This window comes from Kryptolebias marmoratus, linkage group LG16, assembly GCF_001649575.2.
Source record: "Kryptolebias marmoratus isolate JLee-2015 linkage group LG16, ASM164957v2, whole genome shotgun sequence".
In the NCBI taxonomy this organism is placed as follows: Eukaryota; Metazoa; Chordata; class Actinopteri; order Cyprinodontiformes; family Rivulidae; genus Kryptolebias; species Kryptolebias marmoratus.
In genome coordinates, this window is record NC_051445.1 from 8560040 (window position 1) to 8574687 (window position 14648).

Consider the following 14648-nt stretch of genomic DNA (forward strand, 5'->3'; position numbering starts at 1 on the left):
CTACAGCCTAGTCTCCTCTTTTTCTCTCCCTGTGCCTTGCAGTCGCCTCTGCCGGCTGGTCTCTCTCCCCGGCGACGGAATTATGAAAAATGCGCCCATCGACAGAGCGCCTCAGCTTCGATTAGCCGAGATGGGACATGACAGGCCGCGATCAATACTTATACCGTCCTATAACGTGTCAACTAATGAATCAATCTCGGCTAAATTTTCCATTTTTCAAAAGCCGACGCGAGAGACTGGAATATCCTCTTTTGTAAAGATATTATTATCGATTTCGTCGGCAATTTGACATCGGGGGTAGTTAATTCCACTCTAGAATAAAATTGAAAACACTTGAGATTGAAGTGAGAGAGAGGGAGAGGAGGGAACGAGTGAGGGGTGGGGAGGAGGAGAGGAGGAGAGGAGGGGGAGAGGCAAGGGCAGGCAGGAGGGGAGGTGGAGACGGCTGTTGACTTGATAAAAGAGAATGGGAAGATGGGAGGAAAGGGAAAAAGTGGGGAGGAAGAAGAGATTCTTCTGCTGCTGGTGTCCAAGAGACAACAGTCAGTCTATCTATCCATCTATCTATCTATCTATCTATCTATCTATCTATCTATCTATCTATCTATCTATATATAAAACATGGAGCACATGGAAAGGACACCATGACACCCTTGTAAAGTCAGTCTGACCACCTCGCAATAAAACCTGCAACATTTGTGAAGTTTATTCCGCACTATTTGGTGTCACAAAGGTGATACAATAACTGCAGCTGTTTCTGATGGCGTTTCCTATTGTTTTGTCCATTTAGATGAAAGATGAAACCCTGAATTGGAGGTGTTGTTTTTTGTGGGTTTTTTTTTTTTTACGTGCATTTCAAATCACTGTCATGTGTTGAACCCAAACCAAGGGTCTCTGTTTAAGTACGGGCCTCAGGGACCACTGGCCTGAAGAGGTGTTAGGAGAGATGCCCAGTGTTAAAGCTGAAAAGTGTTTGATGAATCAACTCGACATGCCTTAAGGATCACTGCAGGCGTGCACTTATTAACAAACTTTATATTATGTCAAAATCATTGTATACGCTTGCGCGCACGTGCGCTCGGGTGAGTGTGCGAGCAGACACAAAAGCCATGCAGGCAAAGAGTCAGCATTGTGTGTCAGAGTGAAATATAGATGGAGGAGGCCGGTGTGTGTGAGGGTCAGCGAGGTGCAGTGTAACTGTCGACAATCACAGCCTTATTTACCTGTCAAAAACACTATCATCCCACACAGCCCAAGCCAAGCAATTTCTCCTGTCTCTTCCTCCCCTCCTCTCCCTCTTTCTCCCCCCTGTGTCCCTCTTTCTTTCTCTCTTTCTCTCTCCACCTCCAATTACAACCCCGAGGGCTATTTCTCTCCAGGACAAAAACACTACCCACAAGCCCTCCCTCTCCTTTCCGATAGCCCCCTTCTCTCTCTCTCTCTCTCTCTCTCTCTCTCTCTCTCTCTCTTTCGTCGTTGTTTCTACCTTTCTGTCTCTTTTTTCCCCTCCCCACTCATACTCATTCTTTTCCTCTGCTGAGAGCTGGAGAGTGGAAATGAACAAGCTGTAAACACACACCACTTATCACGCTGTATGCTTGTTGTGTATTTGTTGGCAAAGGCTAGAAGAGGTGAAGGCTGCGGTATATGAGGCCAGAGGTGGCGGCTACCTCGCCAGACTGGCAGACGTGAAATAAAGATGCACCACAGGTTGAAAGGCAGTTTGATCGGGCGCTCTAAAACTGCAACTAGGACTTGTTGAACAATGGACACTCTTTTGAGGGTACGTCAAATGTTTATAGACTGTACATACTGTGCTGTCCGTTCTTTTACACCGTGACACTTCTCTGCCTGACCTTTAAGCATAACGCTGTTGATATTTTACATCACCGTTCTTGTCCTGCCACCTCAAATAAAAAAATAAATGCTCTTGAATAAACATTGATGTGTCTAAATATTAAGTGCTGACTTTAAAGTCAAACGCTCAATTAAAAACACACAAAAGAGCAAAAGCAATACACTGACATTCCCTAAAAACTGAACTGTTGTTGTAAAGGTTATTTGTAAATCACTGCAATAAAGAGTAAGGTTTTATATTTCTTGATGAAACAGAGACAGAAACAATAATGTCAGTCTATAACACTCATTAGAAATTATATTATACATTTTTAACATGATTGCAAGTATTGAATATTTGTCTGTCAGCATAAATTCTAGATTTCCCATTAATTTAGTCTGACTATATCAATTGGAAATGGGTCCCCTCTGCTGCTGTTATTTTGTGGATCAGAAGCTGAAAAGTTTGGGAACCACTGAGTTATTTTATCAAATGAATGTCTCGAATTTGACATGATGCTAAAGATGTGCATTTGTCCATGAAGGCATTTGTCCATTGCATGGTTGTGCGTGTCAGATGTAAAGTTTGATTTTACTCATTTCTTTCCCAGTAATCTCAAAGAACCTAACAAGCAGATTTGTTGGCCGTCTGCAGAGACAGAAGAGAACTACACTTCTGTTGTCTGAGTGAAAAACCACTCAGAAGAATTTTGCTGATACACGACTATAGCAGATACCTGGGTGGCCTTTTATTTCCTGAACACAAACTTGACACCTGAAACTGAAACATGTACACAAGTACAAACACACACCCATACACACACACAGACTGATAGAAGAGCTGTCTGTCTTCCTGACTGGCTCTGTGAAGAGGCCATCTGACAAAGCTATTAACAGGGTGGTGTAATGCTTGTGTCTGCAGAGAGCTAAATGGTACAAAAAGACATTTATGGGCACTGCCATGACGAGAGAAGGACTGCGACATCTGGCTGACAGACTGACTGACTCGTCGGAAGGTGGGCTGACAGATAAAAGCAGACAGACACCGACACCAGAGACACAGCGTGATGGAGACAAGATACATGACATGAATCATGTCAGAGAGCGGGGAAGATTCACATGCTTTCAAAGGCTCCCGGATATTTGCACACAGGAGTGTGTTAACGTAATATCACTGACTGTCTTGACATTTAAGCACCAAGTTTTTCAAAACGATCAGAATTGATACAAAGCCGGGGATAAGTTTGAGCATGGAAGGAGTGCTTGAGTATATTTATTATCAGCAAACGTAGCACTTTGCTGCAAATTATGGGGAATTCAGACGTCATTTTATCTGGCACATAAATGCATCCATTTATGTCTGCCAATATAAAAGTAGGAAAGTTACAAAAGAAAAGTATGGACAGAAATGTAAAGAGGGAGACAGAGATGGAAAATGAGACGACGAGAGAAACTAAAAAAAAAAAAAAGAAAAGAAAAAGAAAAGAAACAAAGAATGATGTTGGATTCATTGTGTGTTTTGTAGTGTGTGCAGCCAGGGCAGCAGCAGAAGCAGCTAAGCAGAACCAGCCAGCCCTCACAAACCAATCAGGCCTTCATTAGGCTGGGCGGGAGGGATCGATGGCCAGCCCGCATCAATTAAACAGCACCCGCACAGCACTATATATAAATATATATACACACACACCTTTTCTGTACTATCACAACACCTTTCACACACAGATTCTGTAACATCAACACGTATGCATGAATATCCAACCCTCATGTCAACTAACCATGCTCAACAACAAACAATCCCTCTTATTTTTAGACAAATGCTACACATTTTTTTCTCTTTTAAAATACATATAAATCAAAATCATAAACTATATAATACACCATATTCTTTGGATTTTTCATACCTTTCTCAATGTAAGAATTTTAAACAAATTAAACATAAAGTCCTCAAATTCTAAAATGTTGTAAAATACTTAGATGTGTACATGTATGTGTGTGTGTCTATATATATATATTTATACACACCTTCAGTTTCCAGGTTGCAATCAAACTGTAACCTGTCCGCTCGCTCTTTCATCCCCGACTTACACTCACAACATCGATAACACCCAATTACACATAAGCTCACACATGGTGGGACCTGAAAACACACAATTACACGAGCTCCGGACACACGTTTTTATTAACACCCAATTACACACATGCATAAATCACTGACAAACCGTGGACCCGTAAGGAAGAAATCTGCCATGTGAGGGACATATCACTCTCATCTGCCACTTCTTTTATAGAAGAGCAAAAAAATATTTAAAGGAATACCCTGAGAACAGACCGCAAATAGAAAACAGGTGGAAAAGGCGTGAGGGTAGAACACCTTTTTAACAGTTTTAATTTAGCTTGCAAATGTAAAAGCAAGAATTGTCACAACATCGTATCCTAAAAATAATTTTGAGCCATCGTGCTATTTCTGTGTCAGTTGCTCAATATTAAAATTTTTATTTAGTGGTTAACTTTTTAACCCATCTAGTGCACAAAATGTTGTAACTTCTGCCTTAAAAAAGGGGTTTATGCTTTAAACATGACTAAACTCAAAAAATATATAAAGGTCAGATGACATAGGACACAAAAGATGCAGACTCAAAATTCACAGTCTGATTTGTCAACATGGATCAATATGTTAAAATGAAACCACCTATCTGTGTACATATCTGAATTATACAACATTGTCAGTAAATATACACACGATGTGTTGTAACGGCTGTATATTATATTATATTAAATGTGACATAAATTAAGCCTTATGACGTTCTAAACACATGTAAATCCCACATGTTTGATCACATAATTTAATGTGATCTGTTTTATTTAATTGTGTGCATCATTCTGTCCATCAGCTGTGATTTAGCAAAAACAGATTAATTCAGTTAAATTGTTGACATTATTTAGATTTGTGTTATTAAAAAAAGATAAAGTCTGGATTTTTAAAATGGGCACCAATGAACAGCTTGATAGATGGTGTAACTTATGCAAGTTGGGACTGGACTAATTATTCGCATCCAAAAATGTAGGCTTGAGAGACACTAAATGATTAACATTAATACAAGTCTTACAAATAACATCATAAACATGACACAAAATAACTCAACATTTGCTTAAACCAATGTCTTAAAACCCAGATCTATTAAAGTGGGATTCTATGTTAACCTTATAGAGAGTTAATATCTTACCTGTTGTAGATAGCTCTTTGAATGACCTCAGTTTAGATGAATAGTTTAAATCTCGATCAGATTGACGAGTTATTGGCTATTGTGAGCGAGTCTAAGATAAAAATGCATGGCTGTCAATATTAACTCTAATCTGTACGTTTTTAAAGCAGCTCATGTGAATAGCATTTTGTGAACCTTTACATGATCATCTCTTTCAAATTACATGGTTGTTTGTGAAAATAGTAGCAGCAGGTAGCTGTAGTACCTCAGACAAAGCATGGGACACTTTGGCAGGAATATCAGAGCAAAAACCTCTGAGATTTTTGAGTTTAGATTTGTTTTAAGATGACAGCAATCACTTGTGGTCTTGGCTCTGCTAATACTAGGCATTACCTTATTATTCTAGTCAGAATTAAAAATATTTCTCCAAACATATGGGGTCATTTCATAAGCTAGCTACAACAGGTAAGATAATATTTGTTCAGAAACTTTCCACAGAACTCCACTTTAAAAGATCTGAATTACTCCTTTACCTCTTTTAAGACCTGTGATGCACATTGCATGACAATATATTGCTTTTATGATCAGAATTAAAGACAGAGACCTCCTCAAATTATTCATTCCATTGAATATTTCTGATTATGTTTTAGATTCTTAAATAATATATTATACTTCATGTTTTTGACCTCAGAACCTAAAATTTCCTAGGTGCTGCAGTAACCTAAAGATAATCAAAGCACATTAGAACAATTGAATTTAGAACCATATAGTATAAAAAAAACAAAGTTTTCTACATAACATCTTCCTTGACTGGTAGATTGATACGGTTTCCCCCTGAATATGGGTCTATTTTGCTTTGACAAGAGCAGTGTGGTGAAAATATTCAACTCCAAAATAAATGTGTCTGTATTGGGCGATTACCGGGCCACGCTTCCTGAGCCCCGTGCGTCACCTGCTCGCTGTGGCATTGACACGTCAGTCTCCCACGGCTAACGCAATGTGACAGTGTTGAGATTATAATATCTGGCCCGCATTACCGGGCATTAACGCCATTACCGCGCCCCGCCCGCTCAGGTGGGCCACTCCGGGACTGAGAGGGAGATCAGGAAATTGAGAGAAAGAGGGGGGGAAAAAAAGGAGGGGAGGATTACGGTAAGATGGATGAATTTGAGAAAATGGGAGTTCAGATTCAGTAAAAGGCCTCAGCTGCTGCGCAAAGAAGGTGTAAACATCTGCCAATCAAAAGGGGGAAGATATGGCATTTTAGGAGGATGCGTTCAAGGAGGAACTGTGCTTTTATTGTGTGGATGGCAACTAAACCATTTACTGAAAAATGATGATGAAATCTGGCATCCACATCAGCAGTGAGTATCTGTGTGTGTTATGACAGAGGAGGTGCTGCTGCGTGGTATAATAACAAAGAGAAGGGGTACGAAGGGGGCAGCCCAATTGGATAAAGCTATTTTAATAATGAACAGCTGAACAAGCACCATCACTTCACATGATTTAATATTTACACCGTGCCACGCCTGGTTTCATATTGCTTTTGCAGGGCCTTCATTTGTTTAATCCAAAGAAAACACTTCTATTCCAAAGCCTTGTTGTTTTAATTAAGGAAATTAATAAATAAGAATAAATTAATGTGGCCTCCTCGCCTCCTCCTGTACCCACCAGATCAGTGGCAGGCACCATCGCCCACCTCCCGGCTTTGCTCGCCTGCATGCGGGATGTATATGCGTGCCATAATTAACGCTTAATAAGTAAGTGATTCATTATGATTAGCGTGCGGATTCGCCGTAATGGCCCCTCTCTGTGCTAGCAATCAACCTCACTCTGTTTATCCACACATAAACCCCCCTGATCCATCTCTGTCTGCGCCCCCCCACGCTGCCATCTACACATCCGCCACTGTGCTCCGTTCCTCCGGTCCTGAAGCTGGGCCATTTGTTGGGCTGCTGGTGGAGGTCTCCATCAATCTGGGTGTCATTAGGCTAGATGAGGAGGGGGAAGGGGGCCTCATTGTCATCAAAAAAGTGGGGACTGTCATCAGACTGGGAGGATCACTCATTTCTGTGATGGGTTTGGAGGTGATGGATACATTTATGTGAGAACAATTGATGTATTTGCTAAGTGCAATAATAAGTTGATGCAAAGACAAGCTCACATGATGAAGCCTTATCCCTCATCAAAAGAGGAGCGATCACACGAATGCTGAGAAATAAGGATGTCATTTTTGGGTTGGGGTCTAGTGGGGGTGAGCTTTAGCACTGTGACTCTTGTAATGTGATAAAAACTAATTTAGCTGAGGTCTCGTGGGACAGTTTGTGCAGTGTTGTGAATTCAATTGATTGAGACTTTTAATACATCGGTGATAGAGAAATCAGAGTGGCAGTGAGGACGTTCAAAACCTTTTCTGTTGCATCATATTATCAGAGAAAAAACTTTTAAAAAATCAGGAAGAAAAAGTTTTAGGTCTAGAAAGTTAAAACCTGAACTTTGATCTGAATTCATGCTGTGGTAAATTTTATACTCATTGTTTCTATTCTCACTTGTTTCCTTCAGCAAAACACTGTAAAGGTGCCAAAAGCTTGAGCTTAGCATGATTCATTGATTAAAAAAAGGGTTCTTTAGAAAACAAATAGTATAAAATACATAAATTTACAGCCCTCACCAATCATATTTTTAACATATTCCACCAAAACAAGTTTCCCTTAGGATAGTTGGTAAGAAACCTTCAAAGTGCCAATAATGTGCTAATTTACAGGCCCATAACTTTATTTTAGTGCATCCCAAAATCCATTCATCCATTTATTTTTATATTACTTTACAGTATGAAATGACCTCCTGTTCTCTGCTGTTTATGAAGCTTGATTTCAGCTCTCATCTCTTCAAGGTCCCTAACCTGAAAAACCCACATCGTTTCAAAATATTCAGCTGACTGTGAGAGGCAGATGATCATTCTGATGAAAAAGACATTAGATAGAAATTATGCTCTTTTTTTGTGATGTTGTCACATTTATGACGAAGAGCCTTGGATACAAATAAAACTATTCAAATATTTTGTTCTTTGTAGCTTTTATAGCTGTATATGCATTTTACAGCAATTTTAAAGGGATTTAAAAAAACGAGTTTCTAAGACAACAGTTATGTTGGTTGTGGGAAACTCTGTTGATAGATTCAGATCTTTTATCTCGATCTCAAATAGGATTACGAGAAAAACAAAATTCATTTTCCTTGTTCTGTGCAACACTACAGTTTGAAGTTCAGCTGTTTCTTATAACCAAGAAAAAAATATTTTACAAACATTAACAACCCAAACCCGATCTTATGATGGGGGGTTCTGTGTAAAAGGTATGATAAATGAATATCTTAACTGTTGTAGATATTTCTTTGAAGGACCTCAGTTTGAAAAAAAAAGAGAATAAGTCTGACTAGATTGATGAGCTAACAGCTAAAACTGCAAACAGCCTGGGAAACTTCTAGAAGGAATAGCATAATAGTTGTAATCAGGTAATGAAAAATTGACAAAGACGTAAAGATTTATGAAGCAATGTTTGCACAAACCGCAGTAAAGTTTTTGAGACTGGAGTTGTCTCAAGATGACAGTAACCCACTTTATTTTTAGCCAGGCTCAGAATATATGTTAGCTCCTCAATTCGGTCAAAATTAAACTCCATTTCTCCAAACTGAGGTTGTTCAAAGAGTTCTTTACAACGGATAATTGTTGTTCATAACCTCTCCACAAAATCCCACTTCAAAAGCTCTTAACATTTTCTTTAAGTTTTGACTGTTTGAGAAAAAAGGGTGCCTGATGAGTGTGTTTTCACATGGACATTACAGATTCTCTCTAATACATTTAGGAAACCTTGTTACCATTTGGAGGTTCTATCCTTTAATTTTATATCCTGCAAAGTAATTATAAACTTCACATCGGTTTGTGAGCACATATAAGAGTGCACTGCAGATGTACACACATCTGTGCACTAATAATAACTACTCAGCCAACTTGGCAGGGGATCTGCCTGAAGATCCACTCAATGAGCTTTCTCACGAACAACTGCACTTGACAGCGGCTTTGCTTGAGCCATTTTGTACCCTTTAAGAAAGCTCTGCACTCTCCCTCAGCTGTCTCCCCCCACACCTCCTAGAATGTTCATTGCCCAGAAAATAATTTCTCAAGTCATTTCAGCGCTCTTGTGAGCGGCAATCAATTTCTCTTCTCTTCATGATGGTCCCGCGTGTGGGCACAGAAGTTTGACCTTCTCTAAAAGATCTATCAATTTATCCGTCCATCCTGCAACCTATCCATTAATGTTTTCATCTTGCACTGTTTTTTTTTTTTTTTTTCCTCCTTCTCTCTGTCTGCAGACTGTGGGGTGGTAAAGTGGCTTTAAGCTCATGTGCTCATCAACACCTAGCAGGTGTCTGTTTGTGCAATTATTCCGCAGTCTTAGAGCTGGACCAGAATAAGCCGTTGGAGAAAATGATGGTCATTTTGACTCGGGAGAATATGCACTTGAGACAAAGGGAAGGGAAGACCATTTGGAGCTTGGTGACAGTGGTGAGCCCTGCCAGGGGACAGGGTTGAGCTAAGGTTAAATGACATATCACATTAACACCAAGGGGTCACCCAATTTCTTCCAATCTACTACCAGCATTTTTGTGGCAACAGCTCTGGTAAAAGCTAACATGTCATTTATATGTCTGTGTCATTCTCTTCTCAGGCTCGGAGCGAGGCGCCATAAAAACTAATACCTTAAGATCCAGCATTCTATTGCACGAGAGTTATTGATAAATTAGTTGGTCAAAAATTGAATTGCTGTGCTAATATTCTGTCAGTTGATACCGAAGAGTGCTTTTTATGCCTCAGCGTGAACGCACTCAGGCTTAGAAATACTGACAAAATGAAAGTAGCATTCCTTGATGGAATGCAGATTGCCCGCCGCCTTGGAATGCTGAATTTTTAAACAAAGCTCTCTTGCGATGTGCTCAGAGTATGTGTTAGGGATGAGTCGTATCTATTATCATACGCAACTGTAGCACAATATCTGTATAATTATAGTCACCGTCTTTGCTAAAGTTGGTTATCTGTGGCGTCCATCTTGAATTGGGTTGACTCTAAAAGTTATCAGTTGCAGATGTGTACCCTATGATTACTTTCCAGGAGTTTCATTAAAATCTGCATAACTTGACATAACATAAAATCACAAACAAGGAAATTCTGAAGGATAAGTACATGAACATGTGCAAAAGAGGCCCATTTTAAAATTAAAAAATCTGGTTTTCAAAAAAAAAAAACTGTTCCAAGTTTTTCTAACATTGTAATAAAAACAGAAAAGTTATTATTTAATCTCTGATGCTAGTTTCTGTCAGGCCATCAGCTAAGAACTTTGTTTCTGCTGCACCTCTCTCCATGGCGTAGTTTCTTGCATCCTCTGCATCTAACTGGCTCCCCCTCCACATTCCCTCCATCTACCCCAAACCTTTCTATTCTCATCACTCTCCCTCACTCGTTTTCTCCTTCCCTCATTCACACTCCTCGCTCTGTCCCTTCCAATCTCTCTCCTCCTCTCGCAGCCCCTCTCTCTGGCTCACAGGACAGTATTATATATTCCAGTCTCATGCTTTGCATGATTTGGGCAATAGATGAAGCCATATTCCTCTCTCCTCTTCGGGCTCTCCCCTCCCTCTCACTCTCGCCTTGTTGTTTAATGTTTCAATTTGGAGGAAGCAAACATTCAATCAGACAGATTAACTGTTTAATGCATGTCATCAGTCAAACTGTCTACGAGAGGGGGGCCCCTCGGCCTGGTGCTGCCCCCCCCTCCCCTCAACTGCCGCTGCGTCCTTCTCACTCCCCTGCTCTCCTCGTGCACACTGTCTACTTCCATATAGACAGGCACATCTAACCAGACGCAAGGGCACGCAAACACACATGCACACGAGTAGAAAAACACATATTTACTCGTGTATTTTCACTAACAGACACATATGAAACAGACTGCTGATCACTCAGGAGGGTGTGACCTTACTGCCATAAAAGCTCATATTCTTAAACAGCTGCACGTAATAATTCTTCTTCATATAAAGCGCGCAATGCATCGATATGTGTGTAACCAAAGCCAAACATCTATGTTTGGATTATATGAGACGTTCCATGTAATTCCAATGCCACGTCCACTGATGTGCTAAAGAACACCGATTACGATTGTGAAACAGTTTTACACAATTAAGTCGAGCCCTTTTAACAGACAAATACACATGCTTTCTCTCTCTCACACACACTTTCTTTTCTCCTCTCACATACACACACCTCACAGGCCAGTGGATAGGGAAATCAAAGTGACAGAGAGGTAGAGCAAGGGGGAGTGAGAGATTAGAGGAAATGAAAAGAGTAAAGAGGAAAGAGGGGAAGAGGGAATGGGAGGCCGAGCGTGTTGTAGATGGACTAGACTGTAAAATAGGCAGTGATGCCCTCATGGTTTGTAAATGATAGTGTATGAATTCTGAATAGAAAATACATTCACTATATTAACCCAAAACATAACATTGAAAATACTTAAAACTGTTTGTCCGACTTTAACAAATGATCACACAATGTATTCTTCTTAAATCTGGAACAATATCATCTAGATGTGTGATGCACGACCTTGATGGTCGAATTATAACATCATCTGTTTACAGGAGCAAACCATCACGAACAGAACGAGTTCAAATGAATTAAAATGAGTAAACCTTAATACTGAGCTGCAGTTACCTGATTTGTAGAAGTTGATTCAAGGCTGTGACCAGAACACCAAACTTTTGCATTCTTCTTTCATGATGTTTGCTCACTGCAGTTTCTTTCAGTTGTTTGTTTGTTTTAGGAGGGTTTTCTTCCATCAATCACCTCATTAGAATGCAGCCTGGTAAGGTTTAGGTCAGGAGATTGACATTGCCAGACTTTCTTCCTACCGATGAACGCGTTGGTTGTTTTAGTTGGTGTGTTCAAAGACCACCCTGTTACTTAAATGTACCAATACTTCACACAAAAGGTGATATCTTCTATTTTTGTTTTACTAAACTATACATAAATACTGCAAATAAAAACTGAAATGCTGGCGTCTTGTGTTAATGTTAAACCCAAATGTATTAATTTGGGTTTTAATAAAGTATACACTTTATTTTTATTTTAAAGTATACTTTATTAAAACAGTATCACTCTTTGCTTTGAACTTCTACATTTTATGCCAAAAAATGTCCATTAATTTGTGCTTTACAGAGCAGGGCCTCAATATTCTAAACTTTAAAAACATTTTGAAAATTGAATTTAACTTTGGACTTATTTAGCACAAAGCATTTCCAGCTTAACTAAACCACGTAAAGTAACTTCTTGCATTTGTAGATATGTTTACTGACAGTGGGTTTCAGAAGAGTTTCTGAGCTAACACTGTGATTTCCAATGTATAAATGTGTCTGTTTCTGATGCAGCCATGCCTAAAAACAACCGTTCAATATTTGCTTTTTTACCCTCGTCTTTTTTTTAAACTTCATTTTGCCATTGGAAAGGATATCTATGCACACTCACAGATTATTTTACCAACAAACAGCAAATACAAAATCAACAAATTCTTTGCATTTCTAAACTAGAAAAGCTGACTGCTCTTTTTTAAAGTAAATCATGTTCCCAACTTTTACATTTACATTTTATTCAGTATTTTCCAATCACTTTTGTTTAAAGTGACTTAAAAGTGACTTTTATACCAATAATATATTGATAATTTAAGGTTAGGTTTGCTGGGACAGGAAGTAGACAGTTGCTCAGACCTCACTGTGGGCATTAAATGTTTTAGAGCTTTTAAACTTCATTGTTTGTGGGTTGTTTTGTTTTTTAGTCTATATTGTGACAGTGCTACAGTTTGCACTGCAAGCCAAGTGGCTGTTACAGATTCCAAAGTAAATTTCTTGATTATGAGCTAATATCTCATATTTTGCCTCTTCAAATGAAAAAGCCAGGCTTACGGATAACAGTAGTTACAAATCAGGGCAGCAGATAATGAAACACTGGTTTTGTAAACTTTATACACAAAAACGTGAACCAGTTGCTTTGCACACTACCTTCTTGTACCATATGTTTTACTCTTTATTGAGTCCTTTTTTTTTTCTTTCCTTCTTTTTAAATGTTACCTCCCAGGGCTGATGAGCATCTGGTGTATCTCCCTCTCTTCCAGGACTCTCTCTGACCACAACGCAGAGGGTGGCCAAACCTGGTAAGTATTGACAGGGAGCTCCAGTGACACGAAGAAAGCCAGTCAATGCCCAGACATACAGGGCAGGGGTCAATGACAAAAGGTAGGCTGCCTGGAAAGAGGGAGCTTGGAAAGGAGTGAGAGAGACGTGTAAAAAAAAAAGGGGGTTGATAGATGGGGAGGCACAGGAGATACTTGGCAAGATAAAATAACTTTGAGAAAAGAGACATAAAAGGTGAAAGAAAATAACACAGAATAGACAAAGGGAGGATGGGAGAAAGTGATGAAACAGGGTGTTAAATTTTACAAATACAATGAGGACATCCAAAATACCAAACAAGTAAACATCTAAAGGGAACTTTTGTGAGTTAAAGAGTCAAACAAGTGAAACTAGTGGCTAAAAGAGCTACAAACACTCCATATATATAATTAAATATAATACTGGAAATTTAGGACAATAACCAGAATTTAAAATAGAACTCAAAAACAAAAAATGCCCCAGACTGGCAAGAAGTTTTCTGGAAGCCTAAAGATGGAATGTGTGCAATAGGGTAGGATTAACAGACCTTTACCAGCAGACACAGAAACACACACACGGTGTGTATTGACACACAGAGAGGGTGTCAGTGTGTATTGAACTGTGGGCAGTAAGTGAGCCCTCCTCTCCCACCCTCCATTCCCTCCTCCATCTCGCCTTCTCTCTATCGGATATCAGTCCCTTCTCCTCTAATCATTTCCTTCCTTTTGGCCTTCTCTTCTTTCTAATGCAATTATCCCTCATTCGTCCTTTCCTTTCCCTCCCTTTCCACCTCCTCCGGCCTTCTCTTCCTCCTTGTGATGCCCTCTTTTATTTTGCAGAATTGTTTGATTTCTTTTTTGCTTTTTCTTCTTCTTCATCTCTCCAGCCGTGTTCTGGCTAACAGTGCTGCATCTGCAATTGTCACTTGTGCTTATCGTTCCTCCATGTTTGCTCTTACCTGGCTCTCTCCTTTTTGTTTTGATCTTTAGCGTTCAGCCGCCCGTATCCTCCGCGTGTGACAACAAGATTCTCATTAATCAATATCACTCCCCAAATGTGATAACATTCTTCTCTGAGCCGCTGCAATATGGCTAAGAGAAACACATTATACTTGTGAGCAAATGCTTGAGTTAGAAAAATAACCACCAATTTATCATCAAAGTTTTTCAAGCAAACAAAAAAGGAGAAGAGGGGGGTGTTTTATGTTACTTTTCCTGTGTTTATGAAAGTATGAATATGTTGATGTAAAACCAAGATATATGCTGCATTATTACCTTTCCTCTGAGACAATTAAACCATTTAGCAGTTTTGCTGAAACTTTTTTTTTTTCACAAATGCTTTGTTGTACTTTGGGCTCTGTTA